Raw genomic sequence first — 14,315 nt, 5'->3', positions numbered from 1 at the left:
TTATAATAAATCTGTAGAGAGGTCAATTCTGTACATGAAATATATTTGCAAAATAACTATCAGGGGGTGATTAGTGATCGATACTGATGCCAAAAATGCAATCAGTAAAATTTTTATCTATCTGTCTGTATGTTCGTTATAGAAACAAAAACTACTCGACGGTTTTTAACGAAACTTGGTACAATTATTCTTCATACTCCTGGGCAGGTTATAGTATACTTTTCATCACGCTACGGTCAATAGAAGCAGAGCAGTGAGGGAAAATGTGTCTGTTATATCAAAACCACTGAACCGTGAGGGAGGACATAGGCTACTTATTTTACGAAAAACGACGGAAACGCGGACGAAGTCGGGGGCAACAGCTAGTAAAAAATAAAGTAATGATGAAAAAAATACAAAGTGAAAATTAAATGCAAATATTTGATTAAAATATGACCTTCTTATCCACACAATAGTTATTCAAACTGACTATGAATTAAAAATTGCCTATATGCAGAAGGGAACTTCTTTGAAACCGCACTGTACGTGACCATTTAGGTTCAAGCATGTAAGAATGAGTTCCCTGTCGATGGCGAGCTCTTTTAGCATTTTTTTTTTATACAACTTAGAATGGCAAACAAGCTGACGGTCCACCTGATGGAAAGTGGTAACCGTCGCCTATAAATATGAACAGTACCATGGACATAACAGAGTATACTGTTTCGCCAATGATACCCCCCATGCGTTGCCATTCCTGAAGACTCAGGTGTTATTCCTCTGTACCCTGTAAATTCACGCTATATCCCACCCTTCACACCGAAACACAGCCATGCAAACACAACTGCTTCACAGTTGAAACACGAATGGGACAGAGGTACTCATGCAATCGACTTTTGTACAAAGTCTCCCTCTGGTAAAATTGGTAATCTGGTAGCATTGTACAATGATAAAAGAGAACACAAAATAATATAGAAATAACAGTGAAAGCTGGGAATAAAATTGATAGAATGATTGAAAAAGGATATTGCAGTTACAGCTTAAGCCAAATGTACGGTTGCGAAAGTTGGGTATGTAACAAAGAGAACGAAAGAAGATTAATGCGAACGATACGCGATCCAAGAGTTTGCTATTACAGTACAAATAATAGTATCGACAATCCGTAACTAACAGGCGGTTTTGAGCCCTTAAGCCTAAGACAAGACTTCGCCTCTTTTCGAGTGTTCTACCGCTTGTATAAAGGATTGTGATCTTAGGAATTGTTCGAAATGATGTCCACAGCCACCTTCTATCATCGCATCATTGCTATTTGCTCTCTCTGTGTTTATCGTAACGGTTGACTGGTAGAGAATGCCATCAGGCATCAAGTCCGCCCTGTAGACATGTTTTAATGTACGCAAAAGTATAAATAAAAAAATATTTTTTTTTTTTCTTAAATATCTCCCATGTAAGTTCAGACATAGTGTCAGTTACAATTTTATTATGTTCGTAAAATAATTTATTATTGTTTTCCACAAAAAAAAAAAAACCTACTTTAATTGCGTCAAAACCTGTTACTTTAAAAACTATTGTCTATGATAAAATATCTATTGGACCAATTCATAGGTATATATATACATATATCCTTTCAGATAAAAAAAGGACAAGACAGTTGTACAAACTGACAGAATTATGAGGTAACAAACATAAAAAAAAACAAATTGAGAACCTCCCTCTTTTGAAGTCGGTTGATAAAGTTAGCAATCGAAACATTGCTTTACAATCGTTTCTGTAAGACCAGAAACATTAGACAGTGGTCGCTGCGCGTCTCTATCGTACGCACGCTTCGACGTCGATTTTTCTAAAAAAAAAAACGCGAGTGTCTCTGGTCACAAAAATATTTGAATTTCGAAGAAGTGAGTTTTGTGTTTGTGTTTTCTATTATCAAGTGGTCTCTTTCTTTCTTTTTTTTTGCATTGGTTTTGTTTGTGCTATAGCTGTTTTGTATTAGTAAGTTATTCGACTTGTTATATTAGAGATTTCGCCTGCTTATTGCGTTACTTTACTTATAAAAGTAGAATAAAGAATAATCATGGAAAATAAAACGCCATTTTGTACCGAAATAAATAATTCTTGTACTATACAAGAGTTTGTTTAATAAATACTTAATAGGTATATGTAAATGTTTAAATATTTATTTATTATATCTAAAAAAAAAATAAATATAATGAGAACACTGTTACGTAAAGATCCTATTAATGCAAAAGTTTGTAAGGGTATGTTTGTTACTCTTTCACGCAAAAGCTATTGAACGGATTTGAATGGAATTTGGTACACGGATAGGTTATATCCTTATTTAGCACACAGGACATTTTATGTATTGATTCACGTAAGGAAAGTCGCAGAATACAGCTAGTGCTGAGACGAGTATGCACATTTTGAAGCGAATTCTAAAATTGTTTGTTTTTTTCGGTTGATTCGTTTGACTTCTTTTGTGTCTACGTCACCAATTTTAAACCGATTTTTACAATTCTTTTTGCAACACACGGGGTTCACTGTCATGTTGGTTCTACTATATTTTTTATTTCTCAATGTCCTCTACCCAAAGGTTGTTTGGAAGAGATTGCTTAGCGATAAGACCGCCTTTTGTATCACTTCTCATTCATATTTACTGTATTATTTTTATAAATGATGCAATTAAGTTTAAATAAATAAATAACTAAATATATGGGTGATGATGATGATGATGAAACTAATAAATGATTTTGTGACAATATAAGTGATCATACAACTTGTTACCAAGCTAAATCTACACTATATTTTAATTCTTGTTGAATTCGTCACGGTGGGCTAACTGACCTGCTTCATACTCACCTATCATCTCTCACTGGTGCCCCGCCGGTGTATACCGATAGCGCGGGCGGGGTTACCATACCAGTCATTAAAAAAACTACATTATAAACACACAATTTCGTGTTTTAATTTAAAATACCGATAAATTATTCATGTATGTACATATGTACCGTGTGGTCCTAACATAAAATGGGCCATCCCTTGGTGAAAGGAAAGGAAAGACTTTCCCGTGGCTGTCGTAAAAGGGAACTTGACAGTGGACGGTTGGGTAACAGCGTCCTGCTAAAAACTACAAAAACATGCTATAAGTGTGGTTGCCAGTCCGCCTGCCAAGCGTAGCAGCTACTGGCAAAACACGCCCTTATATTTATGAAACATTTTCTTGTTTTTCGGTGTGTATGTGTATGCGTATGTGTGTATGCGCGCGCGTGCATGTGTGTGTGTGAGTGTGCGCGCGCGCGCGTGTGTGTGTGTGTGTGTGCGTGTGTGTAGGTTTGTGTATGTTTGTGTATATCTGTGTTCAGATGGAAGTATTTTTTTTATTAATATATTTAATCCTTAATAAACCACATTACAAAAAATGTTTACTACAATATTTTCTTTCTATTTTTTTTTTCTGCAGACAATAACTACTTTTCCGGTATAGTTTTTAGTAGCGATCACTACTCGATTTATATTTATCAATTGCTATAGATTTCACTTAACTCTATCGTTACCTTGATTACTAAGCGAAATACGCACACTTACGTAAATACGGCGTAAAATAAATTCATTCCGTTGCTACACTGTGCGCGTAATGTCACGTCGCGAGTCACAGGACACTTTTAGTATTTTTTTTTAATGGGTGATAATGGAATGGTAACCCCGCCTGTGCTAACTGTATACGCTGGCGGAGCACCAGTGAGGGATGATAGGTGAGGATGAAATGGTAGGTCAGTTAGCCTATCGTGACGAATGACTGATTCCCCCAAGGGGGTAGCTTGTTTTCAGCAGTGGACAGTTAAAGGCTGGTATAATATATATATATATATATATATATATATATATATATATATATATATATATATATATATATATATATATATATATATATATATATATATATATATATATATATATATATATATATATATATATATTTTTTTTTCTTTACCTGTCCCAATAATGAGGTACCACGTTCGTAATCCACTGTTCACCCCAAAGGTTGACTGGCAGAGAATGCTACCAGCGTTAAGTCCGTCTTTTGTACCATATTTTATATTGGTCCATAAAGTTATTTAGATAAATAAATAAATAAATTCTTTCATGAACACTCCTCTAATAAAAGGATAAAACGTGACAAAGGATCTGACTTTCACCAATTTCCATGTAAATTTTCAGTCCAACTTTGATATCCCATAACAATGGGATTTTACATAACGTGTGTCTTGCAAAACCTGTAAAAACCTTAAAAAACCTGTTATCTCTTAGGTCATTTGATATTGAACAACTTCACTTATTCAGTATTGTTTTTATCCGACTATTAAAAATGGGTGTAATGTCTTTTAAATTTTTTTTTATACAACTTAGAATAGCAATCAAGCTGACGGCCCACCTGATGGAAAGTGGTAACCGTCGCCTATAGACGTGAGCAGTACCACGGACATAACAGAGTACACTGTTTCGCCCATGATACCCCCCATGCGTTGCCATTCCTGAGGACTCAGGTGTTATTCCTCTGTAGCCTGTAAATTCACGCCATTCCGTTAGCGCATGTGGGGTTACTATACCATTTCCACCTATCAAAAAAAAAAATACAATTCTTCTTGTTTTTCTGTGTGGTCATAGTAAAGACATCAACGAGTCAAACTCAAACGCCCACTCATTAGTTTTAAAGCTAGCAACGGATATGGCAGTAAATTGACACGATACAGAGGAATAACAACCGAGTCCTCAGAAATAACAACGCATGGGGGGTATCATGGGGGGAACAGTATACTCTGTTATGTCCATGGTACTGCTCATGTTTATAGGCAAATGAGATGAAGTACATTAATTGACATGAAATTGTATTTGACATATTGTTTTTTTTTTTTATAAAAATTGTTAATTTAACATTTAAGTATTTAAAATGTTGCCTAATTGTGGCGAAATATGTGGACTTAATATTATTCTATCTATCTGTATATTTGCCATATTTCTTGCAAATAAATATTAATTCTAAAATTCATAAATATATAATAAGGAGGTATACACATATAGAGTTCAAAGCATTCGGCAACATCAAATATGTATAAAATTTCCTCAAAAAAGAATCATTCACTTTGGTATCCATAATAAATTTGTTTATCCACCTTATATATTCATGTTTTCTACCACATTATATTAAATGAGTCGTTATGTTACACAACGTTAAAATGTTATTTAATTCTATTTGAATTAAATTTATTTATATTATTATTATAATATAGTGACCTCCATAAATTAAAAAAGTGTTTTAATCGATTTACAATAAGGAGATTTAAATTACAATTCGTCATACATGATAACATATCAGCCATTAAGAAATGATTAAGGGAACTTAGTCGTAGAGGGATGGGCAGCAGCGTCCCTTTTAAAACATCTCTAAAAGTCTAACTCTGGTTTTTTTATGCAACTTAGAATGGGAAACAAGCTGACGGCCCACCTGATGGAAAGTGGTAACCGTCGCCTATAGACATGAGCAGTGCCATGGACATAACAGAGTGTGCTGTTACGCCCATGATACCTCCCATGCCGTGCCATTCCTGAAGACTAAGGTGTTATTCCTCTGTACCCTGTAAATTCATGCCATATCCCACCCTTCAAACCGAAACACAACAATGCAATGAATGAGACAGAGGTACCCAATCAAACGACTTTGCCTCTGGTCAATTTAATTTGAGACATTATTTTTGCTTTTGATAGCTCTTTACTTGTGTAAAGCACAGTATTGCCACGGGTGAAGCCGCAGGATTCAACTAGTATTAATATGATACTCTTATGCAATGTAATTCTGTTAAAGTCTAAACTGCATTGAAATATTGGCCTTAAAGTTAGTGAAAGTGCATTTAAATGCTTAGATAATGTTGACCTACATAGTTTTTTATAATGGATGATAATGGAATGGTAACCCCACCCGCGCGGGGGAAAGGGATTGTTAGTAATGGAGACTGAGAATCCCATTGCTAGCTATATACCCAACCAGGTTGACCTCCTCGCGGTTCTCCCTGGAAACTATCATGGTTAATTCCTGATGAATTCATCACGATGGGCTAACTGGCCTGTTTTCATTCTCATCTATCACCCTTCACTGGTGCTCCGTCAGCGTATACCGTTAGCGCAGGCGGGGTTACCATACCATTGTCACTCATCAACAAAAAAACTAACTATCGCATTTGTAATATTAAGGATTCACGTGAACAAAGCCTCGGAAAATGGCTGATAAGTAAATAAATACTTTAAAAGACGTCAAAATACTTTTGCATAATAGAGTACTCGGTACCCTGTAAATTCACGCCATATCGCACCCTTCAAACCGAAACACAGCAATGCAAACAAAACTGCTTTACGGTTGAAACACGAACGGATCAGAAGTGCCCAAGCAAACGACTGTTTCGACTTGCTTTTATTATTTATAAAGATTGGTAGTAACCGTCGCCTATAGACATGAGCAGTACCATGGACATAACAGAGTATACTGTTTCACCCATGATACCCCCCATGCGTTGCCATTCCTGAGGACTTAGATGTTATTCCTCTGTACCCTGTAAATTCACGCAACATCCCACCCATCAAACCGAAACACAGCCATGCAAACACAATTGCTTTACGGTTGAACATGTACGGGACAGAGGTGCCCAAGCGAACGACTTTTGTACAAAGTCTGTTTCGACTTGCTTTTATTATTTATAATGATTGGTAGCAGGGCACATTTTTTTAACAGCCAATTAGCTTTATCAACTACATATCCACTTTAGAATGCCTCCAGCTATAAAGTACACGACCTTGATCGGTCTGGTACGCCGTGAACAGTTGCACAAGTGTTGCGAAGTCAACTTAAATTACATAACTTGTCTGGACATGTTTTTTGAGGTGACAACTTGTGAAATGTGTTGACAGGGGGTGGTTTGAGGGGCTGTAATGATGGAGTCTTAGATTTTGATCGAATAATATATTTTTTTAAGTGAAAACGCACAGGATTTTTTAATTTTGTAATTCATTGCCATAATATTAGCTTTTATCTGTCCACTGTTGGACATAGGTCTTCCCTATAAACTATAATAAAGAGCGATCCTGAACTACCTGCATCCACTGATTTTCTGCAATGTATTTGACGTCACCACTACGTCTAGTGCAGGGTAGTCGGCTAGTAGGGGTTTGCGACGGTGGAAACTGCCGTTTTCCCTTGCGCAGCAAAATACTTGTTGCGAAGGAAAATCTGTATTTATTTATTTAGGAACAGCAACAGTAAAACAATTCACATTACATTGGCTATAAGCTTTATAACTAAGTAATTGTTTTAAAATTGTACACCGTTAATTGATACGCACAGCTTTAATATATATATATATATATATATATATATATATATATATATATATATATATATATATATATATATATATATATATATATAGATTCGTCTATGTACATTTGTCACCTCTGTCATATGTTTTATGTATTATTAGTGTATATAATAAAGTATTTAATAAATAAATAAACAAAATATTTACAAAGTAAGTTTATCTACGTTGCCGTGTAATCCCAGCACAGAGTGGGCCATCCCTTCCTTTCCTACGTGCGTCGTAAGGGTCTACTAAGGAAATATAATAGTCGAGGGATGGACAGCAGCGTCACTCTTGGAATTTTTTTTTTTAGAATGGCAAACAAGCTGACGGCCCACCTGATGGAAAGTGGTAACCGTCGCCTATAGACATGAGCAGTACCGTGGACATAACAGAGTATAATGTTTCGCCCAAGATACCCCCCATGCGTTGCCATTCCTGAGGACTCAGGTGTTATTCCTCTGTACCTAGTAAATTCACGCCATATCCCACCCTTCAAACCGAAACACAGCCATGCAAACACAACTGCTTCACGGTAGAAACACGAATGGGACAGAGGTATCCAAGCAATCGACTTTTGTACAAAGTCTTCCTCTTTTTAAGGTAAGAAGTAATTTTAAGGTATAGTCTTTATCGTCAGAATGGCACGCTTGAGGACGTATCATGGGCGACACAGTATACTCTGTAATGTCCACGGTACTGCTCACGTCTATACTTATGTACGTATGTACTTTCAGTCAAGCAGACCCTACTCTCTACCTGATGGTACAAGTTGACGCTTGTTTGTCGTTGCACGTTGCAACATAAAATAAAAATTTATAATTTAACGCGTCAACGGTCTTGTACCAATCATAATGTAATTAAATTATGAAAGTCAACGGTAGATCTCGGGTCATACCGGAGCAATATGTTTCAAAAGAGCACCGCCATCTTTGATTTGTAATTTGGAACTGTTGTTACAATTTATAACGCACTGGAAAGGGGGGAAAGGGATTGTTAGCAATGGAGTTTGACAGTCCCATTGCTAGCAATATGCCCTATTAGGTCGACCTCCACGTGGTTCCCCCTGGAAACCATCGTGAACAATTCTTATTGAATTCGTCACGATGGGCTAACTGACCTGCTTCATCCTCACCTATCATCCTTCACTGGTGCCGCGCCGGTGTATACCGATAGCGCGGGTGGGGTTACCATTCCATTATCACCCATTAAAAAAAAACGGACTAGGAAAACGACTGGATATTTCGTAGAAACCCTTATCATATTTCTGACCACTGCTGTTTACGACACTCACTGGAAAAGGAGTGGCCAATTCTACGCCGGGACCGCACCGGGGTCGCTTACCAAAGCTTTAAAATCATTACCCAAACATATTGCATTGTAAAATCATTGGCTAACTGTATTAATTAACTTAATCAACAATTACATTCCAGGCCACTGGCTACACCATAATTAATGCGCTTTCGACTGTCCGATAGTTAATTTCACGGTTCAAGCTACTTTTCACTGGCGCTAATACGTTAGCTTGTAAAAAGTAGCATTTCTTACGTGTAATCACATAGATTGTAATAGAACTCGGAGAGCAGTTTAAAGAATCAGCTTGTAATATCTTTTTTTTTTGTACTAATATTGTGAAGGGTTGGTGGGAAAGGGATTGTTAGTAATGGAGACTGAGAATCCCATTGCTGGCAATATACCCAACCAGGTCGACCTTCTCGCGGTTTCCCCTGGAAACTATCATGGTTAATTCCTGATGAATTCATCATGATGGGCTAACTGGCCTGTTTTCGTATTTCGTAGCGTATCCCGTTAGCACAGGCGGGGTTACCATACCATTTTCACCCATCAAAAAAAAATTGTGAAGGGGAGTTATTTGATTCTTTGTATGTTGATTTTTAATAATAAATAATAAATAAATTCTTTAATCAAGGCAACCAGGGCCCACAAAACTTTAACAATCTTAGTTTGTACCAGATATAAATTATTAAATTAAATTTTGACACCGTATAATAAATAACATTAACTTAACGTACTTTCTTTTTTTATGTTAGCCAGCATGTGAATCATTCTGCAACGATTCAAATACTGGCAGTCTGGACGGTCCGCAAATACCCTTAGAATAGCGTTAGAGCCGTCTCGGACCCTACGCATCAGAGATGTGCACCGCTTTCGCATAGCAGCGTAGAAACAATCAACACGCGCCTCGGCGAACATTTCCGACGCACTACAAGACCGGGACAGCCCCAACAGTACCCTAAACGCTATATCCTATACTGGACTCGTAGGGCGCTGTACTGTTTCATGAGTATAAAAAGCTTAAAGACTACTCGTGTAAAAGGACGTACAAAATGCTCTAAAAAGAGTGATTTCGACGTCCCTCGAACGAACTCGAACTAACTCGAACGTTAACGGATAACCTCGTAAACTACTGAAGCGATTTTAAAAATTCTTTCACCTATACGAAGCTACATTATCAGCCAATAATATAAGCTCTGTGTTATTTTTGACAATTCTAAGTAATATACATAAATCCGATTATCAAAATCTGTTATATGATTTATCTTGATATACCACTTAGAATACTTCTATATTTCATTGATTTCATCATTACTATATTTATTATTATTATTTCACCCGTTAATTTCCCACTGTTGGACATAAGCCTTCCCTTCATAAGGAATGTTTTTTTATATACAACTTAGAATGGCAAACAAGCTGACGGCCCACCTGATGGAAAGTGGTAACCGTCGCCTATAGACATGAGCAGTACCATGGACATAACAAAGTATACTGTTTCGCCCATGATACCCCTTTTGCGTTGCCATTCCTGAGGACTCAAGTGTTATTCCTCTGTACCCAGTAAATTCACGCCATATCCCACCCTTCAAACCGAAACACAGCCGTGCAAACACAACTGTTTCACGGTAGAAACACGAATGGGACAGAGGTGGCCAAGCAATCGACTTTAATATATTACTATATTTTTCAAGCTATTTACAAACAAATCCAATATTGAAATTTGCACGTCGTTAATGTATCTATAAAGGCGAATATTACTGTATTAACAAGAACAAGTCACAATAGTACAGCGCTACTTAATTGTACCACAGATTAAAATATGCAGTAGACTTAAATGTCAGAATTAATTCACTGAAGACAGAAAGACTTCAATTGTGAACGTAAATATCGTAACGACGAGATTTTAGACATAGTACATTTAAACAAATACACATAATGTTAACAGAGATTTAAAAACTGTTGAGTACCTCGCGGTCTCTTCTCAACAGATAACAACTTTACGAACCATGCATACGTAAAGGAATGACGATGTAAACGTGCTTGTAAACAAGTCAATTTGAATAAAAATAAAAATATTTAAAATGTAATGTAATGAGGAATAAGGTTTAATCTCATATTCTTTGTGGAGCAAAATACTGCTTGTCGCGAAGCTAAATTTACATGCAGATCCACGATTTTGCATTTTAAATTTAATTTTAAAGGCATATACAGGATTCCGCATTCTAAATTCAAATTTTACTAGTTGAAAATTTAAAAGGATTTACAAAGTTTACCCAAGATTTATCCTATCCTTGTCTTTATATAAATGTATAAGTATGTTTGTTTGTTACATCGTAACGTGTTAACGGCTCAAGCAATTACTATGAAATTTGGTATTCCTTCAAGAAAAGAGTTAATTCTTTTTTAAAAGGCCGCCAGCACACCTGCAATACCGTTGGTGTTGTGGGTGATCATGAGTAGTGATAATGGAATGGTCACCCCACCCGCGCTATCGGTATACACCGGCGGGGCACCAGTGAGGGATGATAGGTGAGAATAAAGCAGGTCAGTTAGCCCATCGTGACGAATTCAACAAGAATTGTTCACGACGGTTTCCAGGGGGAACCACGTGGAGGTTCGACCTAATATTGCTAGCAATGGGGCTGTCAAACTTTCTTGCTAACAATCCCTTTCTCCCCTGGGCAGCGATAGTCACTTACCATCAAGTGGTCAAATGCTCATTTACCCCCTGTGTTGTAAAAAAAAAACTTTTAAATACAGGGGAAAAGAAATAGGCCAGTGGATTTTCTGAGTTGCACTACTGCAGTAGTACTGTTGTACACTGTGGCGTGCCGGCAGCTACTCGCTAGTTACTCGTACAATGCTGCGCGGGCGCAGCGCTTGCTATAGTTTTGCGTAAGAGAGAAAGTGGCCGCGCTCAGCGTCAAGAAGCGATTTTTTCGGTAAATCAACCACATAACATTGCGTTATTTATAATTAGACGGACTTTTAGGTGTAATATAATAGTCATTGATGATGAATTATTATTTCAGCCGTTAATTGTCCACTGCTGGACTAAGCCTTTCCCATAAGCGGAGTTTTGCCAGTAGTTGCCACGCTTGGCAGGCGGATTGGTAACCAAAGTTCGGATTTTAGAGATGTTTTAAGAGGGACGCTGCTGCCCATCTCTTGCCCTCCTTAGTCGCCTCTTGCGAAACCCACGGGAAAGGAAGGGGTGGCCCATTCTATGCCGGGATACACACGGCAAATAATGATACATAAGTAGTAATGAATATATATATATATTACCAGAGGGAGACTTTGTACAAAAGTCGTTTGCTTGGGTACTTCCGTTCCATTCGTGTTTCAACCGTGAAGCAGTTGTGTTTGCATGGCTGTGTTTCGGTTTGAAGGGTGGGATATGGCGTGAATTTACATGGTACAAAGAAATAACACCTGAGTCCTCAGGCATGGCAACGCATGGGGGATATCATGGGCGAAACAGTATACTCTGTTATGCCCATGATATTGCTCATGTCTATTGGCGACGGTTACCACTTTCCATCAGATGGGCCATCGCACTGTTTGCGATTCTAAGTTGTATAAAAAAAAAAAAACATAGAGACGTATCTTTCCCAAATTTACATATTATATTACGTCATGTGTCACTCATTGATTCGAACCCGCGACCTTGGGCAGTGAAATTGAAGATTTATTAGTCGAAATTTCGCCGTCACAGTGTTACCTATGCACACCGGAGTGAAATACGGAAATAGTGCATCTTAAAGCTATTCAGTTTTAGCATAGAATAGCAATTTCGCAATATTTAGATTAACCGGCTGCCAGTCAGCGGATGTTGTGTAAAAGATTGATTGAAACCGCGCTAGACTATTGGTTATAGGTTTCCGCAGGTATTTTTAATATTTTTACTAGCAATATACTATAATCCTCGGCTTTGCTCGCGTGTTAAGTTAGGATATACGGGTAACCTATCCATATACCAAATTTTGTTTAAATTCACACAGATATAATTGTTTTTGCTAAATCAATGCACCGCCGTTTACTCTCTCTGTTGATCGTAACGGTTGACTGGTAGAGAACGCCATCAGGCATTAAGTCCGCCCTGTACGCCCCGTGCATTATTATTATTTTTTTTTTATTAAATAAACACAATTTTATTTATTTATGTATCAATCTTTAATACACCTAGAAAGTGCAAATGGCATACTGAACACCATACGGCCATCAATCGAATTAACCTTAATCATAAGCTTTTTATGCTATTTTTATACCTCTGAAGCGACTTTCAATCGGCTTGTATTTTTTTTTTTTTGTATATTACATGTATCTTTTTTGATATAACAAGGATTAAAAAATTTTTATTTAAGTATATTTAATTAAAAATACCTTTGAGTAGTCTTTTTCTACTATTCGGAATAGAATATCAGAGGGAGACTTTGTACAAAAGTCGATTGCTTGGGTACCTCTGTCCTATTCGTGTTTCAACCGTGAAGCAGTTGTGTTTGCATGGCTGTGTTTCGGTTTGTAGAGTGGGATATGGCGTGAATTTACAGGGTACAGAGGAATAACCTGAGTCCTCAAGAATGGCAACGCATGGGGGATATCATGGGCGAAACAGTATACTCTGTTATATCTATGTTACTGCTCATGTCTATAGGCGACGGTTACCATTTTCCATCAGGTGGGCCGTCAGCTTGTATGCCATTCTAAGTTGTATAAAAAAAGTATATCTTTTCAGATACAAAAAGAATATTGATATTCAATTTTCCAAATTAGTTTACAACGGACGGAGTTATAAGGTGACAAACATAAAAAACATACAACCGAATTGACATCTCCTCCTATTTTTGTAGTCGGTTAAAAATAAATTTAACTCCCTTTAAGTATAACTCGAAATCGTTCCCTTACATGGTCCTTTTATTTTCTAATAATATGCTACAGGGGGGAAAGGGATTGTTAGCAATGGAGTTTGACAGCCCCATTGCTAGAAATATGCCTTATTAGGTCGACCTTCACGTGGTTCCCCCTGGAAACCATCGTGAACAATTCTTGTTGAATTCGTCACGATGGGCTAACTGACCTACTTCATCCTCACCTATCGTCCTTCACTGGTGCCCAGCCGGTGTATACCGATAGCGCGGGTGGGGTTAGCATTCCATTATCATCCATTAAAAAAAAAATAAAAAAAATATGCTACACCAACCGAACATTTTTCAGATTAATAAATTAATTATAATTAATTATTAATTAATTACATTAATTATGCATAAATGTTATTAATATAATATTATCTAATCTATTTGTTTTTTTTTTAAAGAACATTATGACCTATTACACAATATTAGATTGTATTTAAAATGTATTGCATAAGATGCATTTCGCAAACATGTCAGATTTAAAAATTATTCCTATGTATTATTGTGACATTGATGCTCCTTTCCACTTTGGGTGTTGCTGGCAGAGAACTCCATTAGAGTTTTTTTTTAATGGGTTAAAATGGAATGGCAACCCTGCCCGCGCTATCGGTATACACCGACGAGGCACCAGTGGAAGATGATAGGTGAGAATGAATGCAGGTCAGTTGGCCCACCATGATGAATTCGACAAGAATTAAACATGATGGTTTCAAGGGGGAACAGGGAG

At 37.0% G+C, this 14,315-nt stretch overlaps 1 protein-coding gene across 7 annotated transcripts in view; it reads left to right on the top strand.

Annotated features, from left to right (window-relative positions):
* Positions 1-1,780: 1,780 nt before the first annotated feature.
* Positions 1,781-14,315, top strand: part of LOC113515663 (cell surface glycoprotein 1) — a 77,896-nt gene continuing 65,361 nt past the window's right edge. For 3 of the 7 annotated variants that reach the window (XM_052898343.1, XM_052898337.1, XM_052898330.1), the window contains exon 1: positions 1,781-1,871. The gene's annotated coding sequence lies outside the window, so the exon portion shown is untranslated. Of the gene's footprint in view, positions 1,966-14,315 lie in introns of all 7 variants that reach the window. The other 4 variants (XM_052898342.1, XM_052898328.1, XM_052898334.1 and 1 more) reach the window with 3 other exon arrangements.

This window comes from Galleria mellonella, unplaced genomic scaffold, assembly GCF_026898425.1.
Source record: "Galleria mellonella isolate WM207_F2 unplaced genomic scaffold, CSIRO_AGI_GalMel_v1 utg424, whole genome shotgun sequence".
NCBI lineage: Eukaryota > Metazoa > Arthropoda > Insecta > Lepidoptera > Pyralidae > Galleria > Galleria mellonella.
The sequence above is the reverse complement of the archived record's forward strand: the minus strand, read 5'-3'. Positions and strand labels throughout refer to the sequence as shown.